The sequence below is a fragment of the Coturnix japonica genome, chromosome Z (genome assembly GCF_001577835.2).
Source record: "Coturnix japonica isolate 7356 chromosome Z, Coturnix japonica 2.1, whole genome shotgun sequence".
Classification (NCBI taxonomy): Eukaryota; Metazoa; Chordata; class Aves; order Galliformes; family Phasianidae; genus Coturnix; species Coturnix japonica.
In genome coordinates this window covers 54,088,164-54,108,204 of record NC_029547.1, presented here as the reverse complement: position 1 = coordinate 54,108,204, position 20,041 = coordinate 54,088,164, and the positions used below count along the sequence as shown (strand labels likewise).

The 20,041-nt window shown below is 38.0% G+C and overlaps 1 protein-coding gene and 2 long non-coding RNA genes across 5 annotated transcripts in view; 2 read left to right on the top strand and 1 right to left on the bottom strand.

Moving 5' to 3' along the window:
- Window positions 1-1,847, top strand: part of LOC116652486 — a 29,788-nt gene extending 27,941 nt beyond the window's left edge. The window contains exon 3 of the long non-coding RNA XR_004305568.1: window positions 463-1,847. This is a non-coding gene — a long non-coding RNA (uncharacterized LOC116652486). The remainder of the gene's footprint in view (window positions 1-462) is intronic.
- Window positions 1-20,041, bottom strand: part of LOC107306499 — an 87,485-nt gene that overhangs the window by 10,144 nt on the left and 57,300 nt on the right. For all 3 annotated transcript variants that reach the window (XR_001552161.2, XR_001552160.2, XR_001552162.2), the window contains exons 4-5: window positions 3,036-3,143; window positions 2,468-2,546 (exon numbers count right to left, since the gene is read on the bottom strand). The gene's annotated coding sequence lies outside the window, so the exon portion shown is untranslated. The remainder of the gene's footprint in view (window positions 1-2,467; window positions 2,547-3,035; window positions 3,144-20,041) is intronic.
- On the top strand, window positions 3,047-11,846 carry LOC107306501. The gene is made up of 3 exons (XR_001552164.2): window positions 3,047-3,150; window positions 4,686-4,755; window positions 5,509-11,846. It is a non-coding gene; the product is annotated as an uncharacterized LOC107306501 (long non-coding RNA).

The following is a 20,041-nucleotide window of genomic DNA, read 5'->3' as shown; positions in this document are numbered from 1 at the left end:
CTGAACTTAGTCAAATGTGCAGGGATCCATACAAAATAGGTCTGAAGCCAAGACTGAACCATGCAAGGACAAGAGCAGGAGCTAGAAAGGTATATGGAGAAAATCCTACCCAGCAAAAATGTCATGGCAAGCCCCACTGTCTGGAGTTTTAGCTATCAATGGTGTAGAACTGTCACATACAGTCCACAGAAATCTCAGTGGATGCATGCAGAATATGGAGAGGACCTTGCCAGCACATTCAGCCTTTTTCCTACATGCCATCTTGCTTAATGAATGAGCAGAAGCAAGGAAAAAAGTACATCCAAAAGGAAAAAAGGGAAATGGAGAAATTAAAGAGAATCTTCTTTTCACTGTTACTTCTTCAGCACTTAAAATATTGTTGCAAATGCATGTAATTTTAGTTTTTCATTTATTAACATTATCTATTTTCTTAAAATAGCCTTTTGAATTTTTTTTCTGCAGCGGAAATCTCACTATTCAGAATTCGTGATTAACTGGATTTATCTGGGAAAAAAAAAAAAAGAGTGATTCTATACTTCTACATGCAGCAGCTGATTGCATGGGCAGAAGTTGCATGCTGGATTTCATCTTTCTGGATTTAAAAGAGGAAAAAGGAGCTTTCTGCTATAAGCCGTCTAGAAACAGACTTGCTGATTCTGCCCTGACAATACATCCATATCATACCAGTGTGGGTCATCTATTTTCTTTGCTGTTACAGCTTAATTCTCTTTGAATAACTTTTCTTACAAAGCTGGTGTATGTCTGTTATCAAATTAAGACAGCAAATTATCCTGCCATCTCTGCTATTTTGTGCATCTAGGCCAAATAAGACTGTCATCATAAGCCTAACAAAAGACCCGTCCCTGAAATACTGTGGTTCTTTAGGAAAGCACAGATGACCAGTGGTATTTTGTTAATCCCTTGAGGTGGTCTCAGTTATCAGACAAAAGATTTAAAAATATATTTTATATATTAATGGGGAAAATGAGACAATTATTTCATTCTGAGAAAATCCATCATTATTTCAGTGTTTCTCTGTTCCACTCTTTTCCACCCATTCTCTGGACAAAATATGCCTCTTTTCATTGGCTTGTATCACAGAGATTTCTCTTTTTTTTTGCCTTATGTAATTATATCACTTTGCTGTATGAGTTCAATGGCAATGGAAAATCTGCTTCCTGAAGTGCAGGTGTGCTGAGCATGGAGATGATGTGCATTTCCCAGAACTTACAGACTGCATCTGAAGCTTAATGGGTCTCATTATTTTCTTCAACATGTCAGTCTACAACCTCCAAAAACACTGCTGCAAATGCAGTTATCCCACGAGTGCAGAACTAACATAAGCCCCTACACTCCACAAGAAGCAAAGAGAGAACAGGACTAAATGGAGTGGACATCTTAACAGTCCTTTTGACATTTTGATAGCATTAAGTGGTGGACAATGACAGTCACATCAGAGGGGACCTGATCTGCATGAGATCAGGGAACACAAAGCAATCTGTGCAACACTCTTTTTTTTGCTATAGACCATAATGTGTAATCTATCCATACTATTCATCTCCCAGACCTTATATCTATCAAAATCTCACAGATTTTGACAGTAGTCTAGTTTTTTATTTGGCAACGGGGGAAAATTCCATGATTTAGATGGCGGTGAATACTAATTCAGGGATTATCAATAGAAGTAGATCCTTGGAAAGCAAGTAAGTATGTGGAACAACTGAAAAAGATATCTCTAGTTTTGTTTTAAATATTTAAGAGTTCCTAACCTTTATTGTTGCAAGGAAATGCTGGATAATGTGACCTGGATGTCAACAAGTGTTGTAAATATTTGGCAGAAAATAAATGACTCCCTACATTTATTATTCGAAAATAATTTTTAAAAGAATTACCTTTAAATTCTGAGGGAGCTGATCCCTAATTTTGAAAGCTATTCACTAGCACTATAGAATTATTATCTTGTTTCCGCACTTTCCTCCACACTGCAAGATTTTCAGATTCTACTGCAGATTTTCAGGGAAAGCTTCTCCAATTTCATGGGAAGAAACAGTCTAATTCTAAAAGATGGCCCTTGGTTTTGGAAACCTCCCATCTCCTGATAAAAAGTAAATAAATCAATAAAAACAGGAACAACTTTCCCCCACAAAACAATCAAACAAACAATAAACCCACAATCAAAAGTACCAGTCTGAAACCTTCGCCCTAACTCCTTCAGGAATTCCTCAAAGCTAAGACAAGGGACAAGGCAGGCAGAATACAAGCATTTCATATGAGGTTTATCTTGTGGTTGTAATGCATCTCTCTACCAATGGTGCTATGGATAAAACATCCAAAGACAGACATCGCCTCTGGGGACAGATGGTTCTGTCTTTTCTTTAAAAATTAAACACAAAGACACAGAGGATCAGATCTCTGGTTACACACATACTTGAAGGAATTCAGTCAATAAGAACTATTCAGGGCTCACCAGTAGCAGGCCACTGTCCACCCACAAAGGTAGATCCAGGCTTAGCCATGTAGACAGAATGTTAGCCAGCATCAACAGCCTGATAAAGGAAAAGATGTGGTCAGGAAACAGCTCACCATATCCTCCCAAAGAACTGAGAATGCTCTTCAAGTAAGGTAAGACAGATTGCAATTTTTGTTTCCTCAGCCACAGTGCAGACAGCGCTCTAGGATCAAATCATCCATCATAGAAGCAGGAGACAGCACAGTTTTACAGGACATAGGCACAAGCAAAGCAAACAGGGGCAACTGCTGTTTTCTGCACCAGCAGCCTCTGGCCCTATTTCTCCTATAATTAGAGCTGGATGATTTCATCAGAATTTTTTCCCTCAGAGATCTCCTGGAGACTTTTTGAAACTTCATAATAGCACAGTGTCCAGACAGACTTTACAGGTTTTCATGTCCAGGAGCAACATGACCTTTTAGGAAAGAAATATCATCTGCCCCAAGGCAGTAATTCTGGCTGTGTATTTCACAAGGATAAGCACTTTTATGAATATTTCTTTCCCAGTGTTTATGGTAGATCCTACCTGAAGGTCAAGATGGACAGTGTGGGTCAAAGGAGGCTGACCATTCATTCTGCTGCCTTGCTGCATAATCCAAGAAGCTTATGTAAGAAGAACAGCAAAGACTTTAAGCTGCCAAGTAAGAAAAGAAATGAAAACATAAAAATTAAACATACTGTTGCTGAAGGAAGATATTGTGATCATGTTGATCTAGACAGCTTCACTACAGACCAGATTTGAAACTTAATGAAGTTAAGGAAAATCATTTGCATTGATTCTGGGTTCTGGATAAGCAGCTTAAGGCAATTTGCAATCTATGTGCATATCACTTATAACAACATAATCCAGTTGTAGTCTATGAAATACATACAACACAGCACTTATACTTTGGAATTTTATCAATACTGAGGAGAATGATTACGACAAAGGACCTTATTTCTCTTGAAAATATATGCAAGAAAAAATCATACACCGATTTGCTATATATGTATTTTTAACACTCTTTAACAGATATTAGGCATAAAAACAAATACACAGGAAAACCACTTCTATGTCATGAATGGAATCTAAACTAAGTTTGCATAAAGTACCACAGAGCCACCTTGCACACATGTAAGCCTACATCAGCAATGTTTAGGTATTCATCGTACTCTGCTACTTGACTGCAGCAGCGTTTTACAGACTGAAATGGGGTGAGGATGATATAAGGGTTTGGGACTGAAGTAGTGAGTGCAATTACAGCCTCACGGAACAAAATCCCCATTTTTGAGCTCTTTGCATTGGATTTCAGGCAGAAAAAGCATATAAAATATTTTGGTTAAGAATCTGGTTACATTCTTAATGATAAAGAGTACTGAAGTGAATTATCTAGATAGACATGGTCTAATTTCCTTTCCTCCTTCCATTTAATAAAATCTAAAGAATAGTACACACTTTGAGAAATAAAGAATGCCAGACAAGCTGAGAAAGGCAGGAAGAAGCAGCAAATAGAGTAGTTTGTCATAAAATTAAACAAGTTATACTTTAGAGAGATTTTAAACTACTCAAAAGTAAATCTATTAAATGCCATTTTTATTTTTAACAGAATACCAAATCTTTTTCAGTTGAGCAGAAAATTGTGCACAATCTCAATAGTTTCATAAGGATATCTGAAAAAAAAAACAAACCCAATAAACAATCTAGAGAATAAGTTGCTTTGTGGTATGCATGATCACTTGTAAGACCTTCAGAACTAAATAATTTTCAATTCATGTGAGATGTGACAAGCAGGAAAAAAAAGTTACAGAATTTATAAGATTATGAGAACTATTAAGATTAGCTTATTCACAGGAACTTCAGTGGAAAAGTTGATTTGAAAAGAAAAGAAAATTGTAGTTTCTGTATATGTTACATAATGGAGAAATGCTATTATATCAAGAAACAAAACCCATCATTCATACCAAGTGAAATTATCTTTATTAAAAATAAAAAATAATAAAAAAAGATTAATAATTCATCAATAAGGAAACAGAACTTTAAAGTCTTCAAAGAAAAACTTCACCTTGAAACATTTGTTATAAAAGGTACAGAGACCTCACTGTACTTCCTGGCATGCATAGATTACCTGGCAAGGAAACAGTAAATTGAGTTCTCTATCATGTAGCTGATACTTAAATTGCTTCCTTTTTATTCCAGCAACAGTTTGGAGTATGGAGAAAGAAGAGAATTTAAAAATATCCTGTTCTACATGGCTTGCAGAGTTACTGTAAGTTAAATATTATCTGAAGAAATTATCTTATCAAAAGCAGGAAAAGGATTTCAAGACTTTTCTTTTTTTGCCTTTGTCATATTTCCATAGGGAGAAATGAACCAATACAAGAAATGTCAAGAAGTAGGCGATTTTATGAGATTTAAAAGTAGAGTCAGGTCCAATTTTATTAAGTTTGTGGAAGTAAGTTTGCTGAGTCTTCTGATGAAAGGTTGTCTTTTCACAGATTCTTTGTTCTGAAATAATAGTGGCTTTATAACATATTGTCTTGAACATAATATATTATAGCACCTTTGTAGATTGTAGTATTATTTCCTATGTATTGAAAGTTTGATTTCTTTTTGATAGCTTGACAGTGATGCTCCATTTTTATATAATTTCCAGTGTTTCATAGGATTTGTTTCCTGCAATTGCTAAACAACAAGCAACTAGAATTTCTGCAACAGAGCACATGTTTCTCACAGTCAAAAGCTAAGGTGGCTAAAGCATGATTTCAGGATTTATTATTCAATTAATGTGTAAAAAACATACACAAAACACATATGGAAGCTTTACAGACAATAGTTTGCTTCTATAGCCATTTGCCCAACCCCACCCCAATTTAGACTGTTGCAGATCTTGAGTTGCATCTGTGAGTGAATGCTCAACAGAGTTGCACATGGCTGTCTGATGATCTTTTAAAGGCTTTGCTCTGTTTATTTCTCTATAGGTTTATTTTGTTGCTCTCCTGTACTGCTCTGTGTATTTCAGGTTCATGCCAAGTTCGTTGAGGCAAATGGTAGAAGTTACTCACACAGTGGAAGCTGTGCAGTAGTTTTATTATTTCATTCACTGTTTGAGACAGCCTGTCTCAAAAAGAAGCTCATCCAGCTTCTCAGAAGAAAAGTTTCATCACATCCAAATTTTCTAATATAACTGAAGGAAAGAAACAAACAACAACTACAAACAAACAAACAAAAGACCTTTTTTTCATTTCAGTCCATTTTAAAAAGACATTTCCTCAGCAATTTCTATAAAAATAAGTATGGATAATTCTGATAAAAGTAATTACCTTTTCACTAATAATGCATTTATTTTTATTATTTTGAGTGCTGCTCCAAAAGTAATGTCTCCTATTTTATGATATTGGCCCACAACTTCGGAAAGAGATGCTGGTGGCACAGCTATAGAGGCTGAACCTCCCACCAACATCCCACTACACGCTGTTACTGTGTGACAGATGGCAGCAGAGGAGCAGTCTGACAGAATGGAGTCTGACATGGAAGTGCAGTGAGATCAGTGAAGTGATGGGTGGTGCCTTTCAGTAGTGGTGATGTGAAAGACAAGCCATGTTCTGGTTGGCCATGCACAGCTCTCACTCCATGGTATGAACTGTCTTGATCAGCTCATCGATGTGAATTGGTGTATTATGACCAAGGAACTGTGTATAGAGCTGAATATTGGCTTCAGTGTTTTCGGGAAAATGGTGGCAGTGTTGGAATATTGCAAAGTTTGTGCCAGATGAGTCCCACAAATGCTCACACAGGAACAGAAGGAACCCTGTATACACATTTTTTTCAGGACCCATTGAGCAAGTATAAGAAGATGAAAATGACAATTTCCTGGATTATATCATGACTGGTGACAAGAAATTAAGCCACCACAATGAGCCGAATTCAAAAGAGCAGTTCATGGAGTGGTGACGTGAATTCCCCACTGAAGAAAAAGTTCAAGGCACAGACCTCAGTGGGTAAAGTGATGTACAAGGTCTTTTGGGGATAGGAAAGGTTGATTCTTCTGGATTTCCTGGATCCTGGACAAACTATCAGCTCAGAAAATTGCACTGTGACACTGACTAAATTGCAGAATCATGCTGGAGAAGTAGACAGCTGTTCTTTTGCAACACAAGGCCCCATAACAGTTTGAAGACTGTGGAGCACTTTGCAAGCCCTGGCTGGAATGTCCTACCACATCCAACATACAGTCTGGATATCGTGCCTTCTGACTTCCATCTGTTTGGGATGATCAAAGACAGACACCCTGGACAACATTTTCCAAGCAGTAGTGCTGCCATAGCAGCTGTGAAACAGCAGGTCACCTGCAGTGGTGCAGAGTTGATTTTCGAGCACAGCATGACAGTTTTCATTCATTGCTGGAAACATATACAGCTAATGGTAGCAATTATGCTGAAAAATAATGTCTTGTAGCTGAGATTTTGCTCTGTCAATTAATGTTATTGCGTATCTTTTATCCTTTCTCCTCTTCCTCATGTGAGAAAGATCTAAAGCCTGGACAATCCCTTGATCTTAGATTCAATGATCTATGACATTTTTGATATAGGTATTTTCTTCTGTCTATGCATAATGGAGTAGTCTCGTGAAAAATCTGATTCGTGCAGAAAATCTGGATTACAGGTGTGCTTTCACTCTCGTGGTTTCCTGAAAGAATGAGATCAAGTTCCTATGAGTGCTCATACTGGAGAGAAAATATCAGTCTTAGAGGTACGTCTACCAACCTAGATACAGTGGTTTTGTGTTCTATGCTGTCACTTGCCATTTATTTGTATGTGTGGAAAGACAGGGAGGCATAGTGACCAGGCAGATAATATAGGGCAAAATACGTAATTATTGCTCTGATCTGTACCCAGTGCAGTAGTTCCTCTGGGATGCAGGGAGGTCACTGAGATAATCTTCGGGCTGATCTAACAGTCAAAATCTATTTGATAGACTGACTGAATGTCTTTTTTAGAGAGGGGAAAGAAGTGTGTGAGTTAGTTCTCCTGTAGAAGTAAGAACAAAAGGCAGGAAGCTGCAGAACAGGCAGGAAAGAGGGCAAAAGCATCACTTGATCAGAAAACAGAAATGCAGTTGTCTTACAAATAAAATTTTTACAAAAAGTGCAAATGAAGGAAATCACCTTAGAAAGTTTAGAGATGGAAAATATTAAAGTAATGTTTGTGGTCTTACCAGAGGCAAATACTAAAGGTGAAAATAAAGATGAAAAGTGAACAATATAAATAAAGTCCTGGATAACAATCACAGTAGAAGTAAGAAGTACTGCAGATATGAGACTGTCAAGCTGTACATCTTGGAAAGGGCAAAGCGTAGGGGTGGAGGTCAACAGAGGAAAGGAATTTCATCTGAAAGATCATAGCACAAGATTAGTTCCAAGCAGAGATTATGTTGAAAGTACATCATGGCAGTAAGATGTGAGAACTGTTGGACTATTTTTGGGCAAATTATAACAAAAGCAATAAGAAATGAGAGGCAGCTGCTTGAATTGCTAGCTGATTTGATGATTCAAGCTAGCAGTGGTGAGTCCAGGAGATAAGAAATACAAATAAAGGGGGACTGAGGAGATAAAATCAAGTGACAGTATCCATAGAGGAATACAATTAAAATGATTAAAATTCAGCTTTTACAAGATGATGTTGTCTGATTGCTCTTACAGTAAATATTTTCATCGAAATCACTTACTTACAGTAACAGAGGCTCACAGTATCTTATGCTTGCTTCACAGATATACAACTAAGACAAAGTTGACAGAGCAGTATGGGATTAGAGTGGATGGAGTAAAGTGGAGGATGGCTATCCTGGAAGCCTGGATTCTTTTAGAAAAGTTAATTTGTTTGTTTGTTTCTTTTTTTTATTTCTAGTCCTGTGAAATGAATGTAACTTGGAAAGTAATTGTATTATTTTAGTATTTTAAATGTATTTTAAAAAATTATGTTTGTCTTCTTGTAGGATTTGAACCCTACTCTAAATCTGGTTCTAGTATGCACTGGAAACTGAGTTGCAGAATCTTGGAGAACCCTAGGTCAGAAGGGACACTAGACATCACCAGATTCAACCTTCTGCTGAAAGCAAAGACTTGGATTAGGTTATTGAGGGCACTGTCAAGCCAAACCTAAAATATTTCCACCAACGTAAATTCTACTTTTGCCCCAGGCAAAACATTTCTGTATTTGAGAGTTCTAATAGTGAGTTTCTTTCTTTAGAACTTCCTCTTAGGCATCTTGTGTCCACTGCCTATTGCCCTGCATCACACATCTTTGTGAAATTGGGATAGATTCTTCTATAACAACCATCCAGTTATGGAAACACCTGAGCTTTCTCTTTCCCAGGCTGAATAAACACAATTCCTTCAGCTTTTCTCCGTACATCAAGTTCCCCAGCACTCCAACAATACTGATGCTCCTGATCATCTGCAATTTTCCAGCAGCTCTTTAGAAAGTTTTCTATGTTCTTTCAGAATGTGAAAATGTAAATAGGTTGTATGTATCATGAATTAACGAAAGAAAATCACATAATTTCTTACTGAAATATTTCTATAACTCTGGTGTTTCCCCCATCCTCCTATCATCATCTGTAAAAATAGAAAGATTCCCTATGTCCTTTCTAAGTCTGTTCTTCTCCATTGCCTCAGTACACACAGGATTCATGTCATAATGGTTCCTCTCAGTACTTGCTCACATTTTAGTCTCCCATTCTTCACAACACTTTGTCTTACATGATGTTTGGGCAAGAGGTGACATGTGCTGACACTACCCATAACTGGTTGTACATTTGCTTCTTTATTTTCCAAAGAGTACAAAGTGCTTTTCATTGCAGAGGACTGTTTGCTTGAAGAGACTGAAGGAATAAGATGTATTATGCTTAGGAGGAGATTCCTTTCTGAGATGGCCCTTTATTGGATAAGCATACAATGACTGGTGATCCATGAGAGTCTGAAAGTTAAAGGTTAAAGGTGAGATGGAGAGAAAACAGGAACAGGCACATTCAAGACAGAAAGCACCGACTGCCTTCAGAGCAATTAAGAGAAATTGTCAGCAAGGGACCAGAAGAATAATTCAAGAAACATGATGTCACAGGATATCTGTGTCTATGATACTAATGATACTTATGATTTATTGCTCTTGCTGATGACCTAAATAATATACAGAAACCCTGGGGCAAAAATGAAAATCAGAAAATGGCAGATGGGATTCTGTGGGTAGCCTTCTGCAAAACATTTTTATTTCATATGACTCAGTGCTCATATTTAGGGGTAAAAAGTTGTTTTCTGGATAATTTAGTAAACTTTGGAATGAAGTGTTTTTTCTTCACAGTACTTGATTTCTTTGTTCAACGGGAACTGTTGCAGCTGAAGCTAAGCACAAAATGTAATGCCAATACATTCGTAGCTTTGTTTCCCAAGACAATTAAATGCATTTGTTTTGTAGTTTTGTCACAATTTTAATCCAAATATTTAATCTGGCTTTATCACAAAGTTGATAGCTCACAGAGGAAACAAGTAGTGATCTGGAACTGGATAATAAAACCAAATAACTTGGAAATATGCAACGGCGTAAATCTGGAATGAGACAATTTGATTTATGAAGAACTGAAGGATTACACAGAACTTGTTAATTCCTCCTTATTAAAGTAGGTCGGTATGGACAGAATTACACCACTTTAATAAGCACATTAAGTCTGTGATCTTCAATGCACAGAGAGTGTGGCACAGATACACCGTGGTACAATCTTACAAAGTCAATACAACCACTGAAAATGGAGAGCATGAGCTGTCATCAAACTCTAAAAGGGGAAATGAGCTGGAAGGCTGTAATGAAGAACCAAAGTGTAAAGATGGAATTAAAAAAACCCCACGAAACAAAAACAACAACAAAACACATACACACACATACACACACACACAAACAGGATTATGATGGCATAGCACCCAGCAGAAAAAAGGAAGATTATATAGGATTTCAGGTATCTGCACAAAGAGCAATAATCAGAATTTTCTGAATTGTAGGAAAAAACAACAACAGAGGAAATAGAAGAAGTATGTGAGGAAAAAATAGGTAAGAAAATCTGGCTAAGCCTACTTCAACACTTTCCTAGATTTAAGCTGTGTAATTGCAACCACTGTGTTGGTCAGTTATGTGTATTTTGTTTATGAAACCTTGGAGAGTTGGTGCCTACCAAAATATCTGAAGACCACTAGTGGAGAGGGAGTGGATGCACTCCAAAACAAGGAAAGATTGCTGAAGCCTTTGGGTGAGAAGCTCACAATACAGAGGAGGATACAGGGTTAAGTACATTGGAGACGCGGACCTGAGATTTAGAGTCAGGCTTCTGCATGACTGTGAATATTTGGCCATGCCCTTGGGTTGGATCCATCTAATATTTTCAGCAAATTATGTGGTGTGACCTGTGCCCAGAAACCACCAGAGACTCTTGGTAAAAGAAGTTTTCCTGTCTAAAACTGTAGTTACATAAAGTTTGGCTCTGTGAAACCAGGATGAATAAATGCACTTCTGCAAGCCTCCTGTCTGTAAAATCCTGGCTGTGCTGGGACTCTGCTGTCCTCCAAAAGGTGCATTACGATGCATGGCCATGCTGGCATGTTGAATGTGCTCATGTTGATGCTTCCTGAAAGAGGCATGTCATTTGAGATTTTAGTCTCACATGCTAAGTATTTGCATTCCATTGCTTGAAACTACCAGGATTGTGCATGCGTTCTATGTATTTGCAAAAATAAACAACACTCATAATGCTTTTCAGACGCATAATCAATGGGGAGCTCACTGGCTGCATAATATTTTAAATATTTTGCATCAAATCCAGAGTTCTGATGTGGTCAGGGACAGTGGGCAGATTTGTGACTCCACCTGCAGAACTCGTGGTCCATAAACCTGAGAACAAAGCATCCTCATCCATATGTAATTTTAGGTTCCCATTCCTCCAGGAATATTTTCTACCACATTCCCTCTTAAATAATGGAATGTGAATATTGTTCAGTACCAGCTACAAATATGTGTTAGAATTTGCACAATTTTTAACTCCTTCTTTCAAATTTCAAAACAGTGCAAAGTGAAAACACTTGTGGAAAACAAAGCAAGACTTTCTTGGATGTGATATAACTCCCAGTTAAAAGAAAGTAGTATCACCCAGTGATACTGCAGAATAATCTCACCTTTGTTGTGCAACCTTTACTTCACTGAGCATCAATAATACTTGACAAAATTCCCGTGAGCCTGATTCAAGCCTTGGGTCACGTACATTAAATCATATGGAAATCTGCTAAGTTACACTATGGTCAAAATCTTAGTAAGATAAGGGGAAAAAAAAAAAAAGAAAAAGTGGCAGCCCTGCTTGCAAAGCTCTGCAGCACAGGGAAATTGAGTCAGAATTTGGTCTCCTGAAAGATTTTGGTATGTGATATTATTTCTTATGTAACCTTAAGAAGTTTTCAGTGGGAATTATAAAACCAATCTTCTGTTTTGTCTCACTGGAAGCTGAAACAAAATGAACCGAATGAAAGTTTTCAAAAGATGAAAAATAATTGGAAGTGTTCCCAGTTAGTTTATATTTTTGCAAAAGAACATTTTGGGAGTAAAACTAGGAGGAAAATTTATCCTCTTTTGAAAAATAAATCTGCTGAATTTATGGGCAACTTGAATGGAGTGCTCTGTTAAAGCACATGAGGGAGAAGGCTAATGCTAAACACATTTATTTCCTCATCTCACCTACTGTATGAAGTCATTATAGTGAACACTATTTATTCCTAGATATTAAGTTAATTTCAAAATTCATCTTTATGCATTATGTTGTATAAGTTAATGGCTAGGAAATATTCTCTTGCATTGGACAGATCAAATTTAGTGTACAGTAGTTCATTAGCAGAACACCAATAATGCACAAAGCATATCATCAGTGAAACATTAGAAGTATGTGATCTGTATGTGAAGCTATAGAATGGTAACAATTTCCTCAAGACAGAGAAAAAAGCAGACTGATGTTTAGCTTTCAAACTTTGCTTTGAATTTTTTCTCTGTCTTGAAAAATGTTTTCCCAAATGAAAATCAAGACAGAATTTTTCTGATCTGCCCTATACTCATTCTGGGGCAAATCGAGTGTAATTCTGTCAAAGTGCAGTGATACATGAAAACTGATGAAGGGAATACTGAATCAGCTCCCAGAGTGTTTCTAATTTGTCAGTGTAAGGATGTTTGTGGAAAGCTAGCAAATTCACATCAATGAACAAACACCAAAAGAGAAATCAAATATTTCTAAGTAATTCTGATAAAATATTTCTCTTCAAAGATATCTTTGAAATAATTCTGCACAGAAAAATAATTCCATTTCAGTTTTGTTTGCAAGTTTACCATGGGAATGAAAACTGACACAATAAATAGAATCAGCTTCTTCTTATAGCTCCCCAGTCTTTACCTCACTTTACCAGAACTGTTTATCCAAGCTCATCCCTCAGTGCTACAGGCTAATCATCTTTCGACCCAGGGAAAGCTAAGGCCTCTTTTTCAGCCTACTTGTTTTTGATTCTTTCTTGTATGTGTAGCTCAGCTAGCTGGGAAAATCTCTTGAAGTATATTTTGGAGGTGAAAACAAAGCTAAACAAATTATTTCTGAAATGATTTCCTACCTTCTCCTGAAAAAAAAAAAAAAAAAAGAAAGAAAAGGAAAAAAAAAAAAGAGAAAACAATTACAATAAAAATACGCAGACTAAGAGAAAGGCTAAAAAAAAAATAAGCACACGAATCAATTATGAAAAGAGAAAGTTTCTTTGAATGAGGAAAAGCTGATTGGAATTAAGATAGGCTTTGTTCATATCTGCAAGGTACAAGGAGAGGACTTTTCAGGGGAACAGAAAAGGGGGATTTGGGAGTGTTTGGCTGCTTAACGCTACAGTGCTTCAGAGCCCATGTGAAAATTTGCTGCTAGCTATTAATCATCATTGTGCCCCTGCAAAGAAGCTGTTACAATGATGACTGTATGTCGTTATATTCCCACTGTAAGTAACGAATCAGAAAGCTGGGAAACTTGGATAAGAGCGGCTGGCAAACTTTTAAGAGGTGGAATCCATTTAAATAAATTTACATCACATTTGCTACTTTCGCTGGTATGGGAATCATACTTTAAAATGAAACAATATGTGGTGTTCATGGGCTCTGGTCTTTTATTCTCCTGTCTCTGAGCCTACTTTCCAGGTCAGCCTTTGCCAGCGCTGACAGCACGCTTTTCTCATAGCCTCTCCTTCTCTTAGCCTTTGGTTGCTTTCAAGTTCAATTTAGCACAATGAAGTTGTTATGCATGACAGTTTGGAGAACAGAATAGGTGGTGTCTGAGCCCGCTGCGTTGCTACAAAGTGGGCTCATTCTGTGTAGGCTGGCTCGGTTACTGAAGCCTTGCTGGTGGGACACTGCTGTGGACTTCCAGACGTTCCCATCCTGACGAAAACAATTAGCTTCAAACTGCATGGAGCTGCAGGGTCACCCTTTCTTTCAGTGAGACCATGCCATTTAATATGCTGCAGTGGATTTCAGATTTGTGGTGATTTATCCCGTTGTATTCCTCTTTTATGGTCTTCATTGACAGAGGTGTAAAGGAGAAGGGAAAGTTTGAATCTTGCATGGTTCAAGAGTTTTATTAGAAATCTAGACCATTGTTTTATGTTTATTTTATAAAGAAATGGAGTTGAAACATGTCAGGCTTAATTCCATTAGGCTGAACTGCCAGGAGAGAGCCCTGAGGTTCCTTGAAAAGAACCTGAAAGCGTCTCTTCCACTAACCATCAGAAAAGAGCCAAGTGACAAACAAGACCAAAACATGGAAGTCACCAGCACAGCAGCCTGCTACAGGAATGCCAGAAAGAGCTAGAATTGTTTATAGCTGGCAAATTGTGTGATTATTAAAAATAAGCCAAGTTATGAGCCCATTCTAAAGAACTTTGTACTGCTTGTCTATGTGCAGCACAGCTCCATACATTTGGTTGTGTTTGTTGACAACAGCAACATAGAACACCAAATATAGTAATACAACACATTTTGTACCCCTTCAGGATATTACTTTATTTATACACGAACCTTGCTATTAATGCAATAATAGCTTTCCTTTTTCCTTTCTAGGCAGTACAAGAATTGCTGTGACAAAGCAAATCAGTTGCAGTCTGCCTAACTATCTGCTATGAGCAGAGGCACTCAGTTTCTTGGATTCCCCAAAAGAAGATAATCAGTTCTAGTCATTATAGATCTTGCTAATTACTGAGTGAGCCTGTCAAATAGTTCTCAAGGATGGTTTCAGCATAAAAGGTTGCACTGTTAGGCTGGTAAGTTCTTCCCACCTCCTTTACTTCTTCACTTCTACCCCACTCCTTTTTTCCTCTTCTTCCTTTCTTTCTTTCTTTCTTTCTTTCTTTCTTTCTTTCTTTCTTTCTTTCTTTCTTTCTTTCTTTCTTTCTTTCTTTCTTTCTTTCTTTCTCTCTCTCTCTCTTTCTTCTTTCTTTCTTTCTTTCTTTCTTTCTTTCTTTCTTTCTTTCTCTTTCTTTCTTCTTTCTTTCTTTCTTTCTTTCTTTCTTTCTTTCTTCTTTCTTCCTTTCTTTCTTCTCTTCTTTCTTTCTTCTTTCTTTCTTTTCTTTCTTTCTTCTTCTTTTTTTCTTTCTTTCTTTCTTTCTTTCTTTCTTTCTTTCTTTCTTTCTTTCTTTCTTCTTTCTTTCTTTCTCTCTTCTTTTTCCTCCTTTCTTCTCTCTTTCTTTCTCTTTCTCTTCTTCTTTCTCTCTCCTATCTCCTTCCTCCTTTCCTCCTTCCTCCTTTCCTCCCTTTTCCTCCTTTCCTCCTTATCCTCTTTCCTCCTCTTTCCTCTCCTCCTTCTCTCACTCCTCCCTTCCCCCTCCTTCCTTCCTCCCTCCTCCTTCCTTCCTCCCTCCCTTCCCCTTCCTCCCTCCCCTCCCCTCTCCTTCCTTCCTTCCTTCCATCCCTCTTCCCTTCCTTACCTTACCTGCCTTCCTTCCTTCTCCTACCCTTCTTTCCTTCCTTCCTTCCTTTCTCCTTCCTCCCTTCCTTCCCTTCCTTCCTTCCTTCCTTCCTTCCTTCCTCTCCTTCCTTTCTTCCTTCCTTCCTTCTTCCTTCCTTCCTTCCTCCTTTTCCATTTCCTTCTTTTTTTTGTATTCTTCTTTTCCTTCCTTCCTTCCTTCCTTCCTTCCTTCCTTCCTTCCTTCCTTCCTTCTTTCCTTCCTTCTTCCTTCCTTCCTTCCTTCACTTCCTTCCTTCCTTCCTTCCTTCCTTCCTTCCTTCTTCCTTCCTTCCCTTCCTTCCTTCCTTCCTTCCTTCCTTCCTTCCTTCCTTCCTTCCTTCCTTCCTTCCTTCCTTCCTTCCTTCCTTCCTTCCTTCCTTCCTTTCCTTCCTTCCTTCCTTCCTTCCTTCCTTCCTTCCTTCCTTCCCTTCCTTCCTTCCTTCCTTCCTTCCTTCCTTCCTTCCTTCCTTCCTTCCTTCCTTCCTTCCTTCCTTCCTTCCTTCCCTTCCTTCCTTCCTTCCTTCCTTCCTTCCTTCCTTCCTTCCTTCCTTCCTTCCTTCCCTTTCTTCCTTCCTCTCTTCCTTCCTTCCTTCATCTTCCTTCCTTCCTCCTTCCTTCCCTCCTTCCTTCCTCCTTCCTTCCCTCCTTCCTTCCTTCCTTCCTTCCTCCTTCCTTCCTTCCTTCCTTCCTTCCTTCCTTCCTTCCTTCCTTCCCTTCCTTCCTTCTTCCTTCCTGTCTTTCCTTCCTTCCTCTTCCTTCCTTCCTTCTCCTTCCTTCCGTTCCTTCCTTCCTTCCTTCCTTCCTTCCATTCCCTTCCTTCCTATCCTTCCTTCCTTCCTTACTTCCTTCCTTCCTTCTTCCTTCCTTCCTTCCTCCTCCTTCTTCCTTCCTCTCTTTCCCTTCTCCTTCCTTCCTTCCTTCCTCCTTCCTTCCTTCTTCCTTCCTTCCTTCCTTCCTTCCTTCCTTCCTTCCTTCCTTCCTTCCTTCCTTCCTTTTTTAAATCTGCAAGAATAAAATACTATCTTCAAACCTTCTTTGCAAACTGCTTGACTTGGTGGCACTCTGCTGAAAGGTAAAATGAAATTATACCAGAAAGTCTTTTCTGTCTTTGAAATGATTTGTTTATCTAAAGAACTAGGAATCATAATTAAAATATCTAGTTTAAAGCAAAACAAAAGGCATCCATTACAACTGCAGAAGTGCCTCAGTCTGGACTACATTCAGCCTCTGCTTTAGCAGTCTGATTTTTTACTACTGCAAATTAGCCTTCCTTCTACAGTTCACGAGTAGGATTTGGTACAATTAGCAGGCCTTAGTGAAAATTAAAACAAGTGGTAATATGCTTAAGGACAGATATAGGTTTCTTAGTCAAGAAAGGGACAGAGAATTCTGTACACATACGACATAATTCACATCAGTGTGTCAAAACATCAGAGTTATCCGCAGCCATTAGATACAGAATTTCCCCATCTTTCATTCACAAAAGTCCAAGCATTATTTTTGCAGTACTGCTGTAGCTAAAAATTTATTTTATTAACAAGTGGCATCATGTGAAAAATTATACATTATGGTGCTTACTCCTTATGTACAAAATAGAAGAGTGCAAACAAGTTGCTCCAGTGAAGAGTCAAGTTTGATTATAAAATAAAGTGATGCATAAATTAGCCTTTAAAATCATAAGAAGACCTCTGCATGATATATTTCATCAATATAATGTCTCTGTTGTTCTTGTTCAGACATCAGTGACATAGGTCACACAGAATTTATCAGCAGCAGATTTCAAGACAGAAAAAAACCAACTGTACCTGTATTCATACAAAATGATGGACACTTTATAACAAAGGTAACCTTGCCATACTTTGTTGCCACTGCTATTTTTTTCACTAATTTAGCATCACTTTCTCTTTTCTTAATTTCCCTAATGAACACAGCACACGGAGTAGTCAGAACATACTTAGCTAGGTCTAAACCTATCTAAATATCTGGGACCAGAATTGTGGTGCTGCCAAAATCATTTCCTGCATGCAGAACCCTGTGTAGAGTGGAACTGGTCTTTCTACGTCCCTAGGACTCAGTGTTCCTTATGATTAAATTGAGGATTTTTTTCTGTTGCCCGCTTCAAAATGTGTTTGGGGGTCGTTATGAAGAATGAAATACCACTTTGGCAACATGGTACATGGTATGTGGTCTTCCTACAAGGATATGTTACTCACAGAATCATAGAATCACCAAGGTTGGAAAAGACCTAAATGATCATCCAGTCCAACTGTTCCCCTATCACCAATAGCTCCCACTAAACCATGTCCTTCAACACAACATCCAGTTGATTCTTGAACACCCCTAAGGTCAGTGACTCTACCACTCCCCTGGGCAGCCCATTCCACTACCTGACAACCCTTTCTGAACTTTAAGGATCCATAAAACTAGAAATTTTCCAGAAAAGTACAGCATTCAGGTTAAAGTAAAATTTCTAGCAAGACTGAGCTGCAGAGTTCAACTGATTTGGTATGATTTGGCTTTCTTGAAAGCTGAACATAATCTTAGGCTTCATATGTATACCACGATGCACTAGTTTAGGGAAAACTGATAGAAATGTAGAAAATGTTCAGACTTACTTGCTTGCACTGGAGTAGTGTGATGTGAACCCAAGGCTTACACTGTAGTAAGAAACTAGTAATGAACTTGGGTATCTCTGATAATGTGATTGAGACTGAATATGGGAAATTCCACTGCCTCATATGTACAAGTTTGTAAAATGGATTTTGGTGGAAGCCATGAAGGAAGTTCATGCAGCCATGGAGGAAGGTCTTGGAAGCACATCAGGGTGAAGAAGATTCAGCTTAGTCCCAGATCCATCTTGCACACTGAAATCTTGGCACAGGGCAGTGCATTTACACTGCCCAGAGGTTACGCTCAAACCATTCCTCTTGGAGGAATATGAAGACAAACATTCCTGCTGATAAAGGCACTGTGTTGCCTTGACCTTTCTCCTCCTCATGGTGCCATGCATGCAACCAACTACTTTGGAGGATGAGAGACCATCAGTAGGGCTCTTTGAATTTCACTGAATAATCATTGATAAATTGATATCAGTTAGAAATTTTTATGATGTGAAAGAAAGACACTTTCACTTTCTCAAGCATGTGCACCACAAGTCTGGTGAGCTGTCTAACAGCACGTGTGTTGAGTTATAAAGTAGGATTAACTAAAATTCATTTGTTTTGACTCACCATGCCAATCAATACTGCACCAATTTGTTCTCATCTTCTACATATAAACAACAGTAACTGAGGCTAGTGCTTAGACAGATGACATAAATGAGCAGAGTTTATAATGAGTTACAAGGCATGAGCTGATTCTGGTTAGTTCTACAAAACAGGAATTAATCCTGAATGTTACTGGGGAGCAAACCAATCTCCCATTTGTCTTCTGACATGGAGAAAAAAATAACAAGGAACTCTATTACTTAAATAATTTTAGGGCTTCTTAGACATTTTTCCAAATTTCCTGCTTTTTCCCACTTTATCCATGCAGTATCAAAGCAAAAACAAACAAACAAAAAAACCCACCAGTGTGCTTTTTAAAGGGTGATGTTTTTTGTGTTTTTGTGTTGAAGATGAGTGATGTTATCAGAACACAATAACGAGAGCATTTAGCAAAAGAGGTAACTTCCTTTCTATGAGGAGCTTTGCAGAAGTCAACAACACCTTGCTTAAGTGAGTGCAATTCTGGGCATTCAGTGCTACCTCTTTTTATTATGAGGCATTGTGGTTTATGTGAATTATGGTAACTGTAGAAATACATTATGAAAAGATTTTTTTATATTTATATTGACACTTGCAGTACACAGTTATGGTATAAATTTTATGAACACCAGAGAGCAAAGTGCCTTTCCCAAACATGCCCACATTCATCATGTGTTGATGCCTGTGTAGACTGCTTCTGTTCCTATCACAGTAACTACATCTGGGCTTACTTCTGTACACAACCTCATTGACTCCGCCTGTGTGCAAGTTCTCAAGCTGGTTGGAGGGCCCATTCTCACCAAAAATTGTGTGTGAGCATTCTCCCTGTGCTGGGGATCTTTCTGAGTTGCAGTTTTCACATGAGGGACTTCATATGACAGTTAATACTGAGAAAAAAAACTCATTCATTATAATGTACCACAGAATCTTTCAGTAGGAATAAACTTGCAGAAACAGATAAATAAAATAAGAATTAGCAGAGCATGTAAATAGCTGAATTAACTTTTAAATACAGCAAGACTTAGGAATTGAATTCAGGCTCATATGTCAATGCAATACCCACAGCTGGGACATTTGTTTTTGTTAGCCTACACATAGACACTCTTAGTAGGTCTGGTATAACACAAGTCTATGTGTCCTATTTGAAAACAGACCACCCTTCATAAAATAGCAAAGCTGCTTCCTCCAAGCATCAGTGCAGTAGCCAGGAAATATTTGTTTAGGAACACTGTCGGTGTTTCTGATAGAGATGCATTCTTCCTG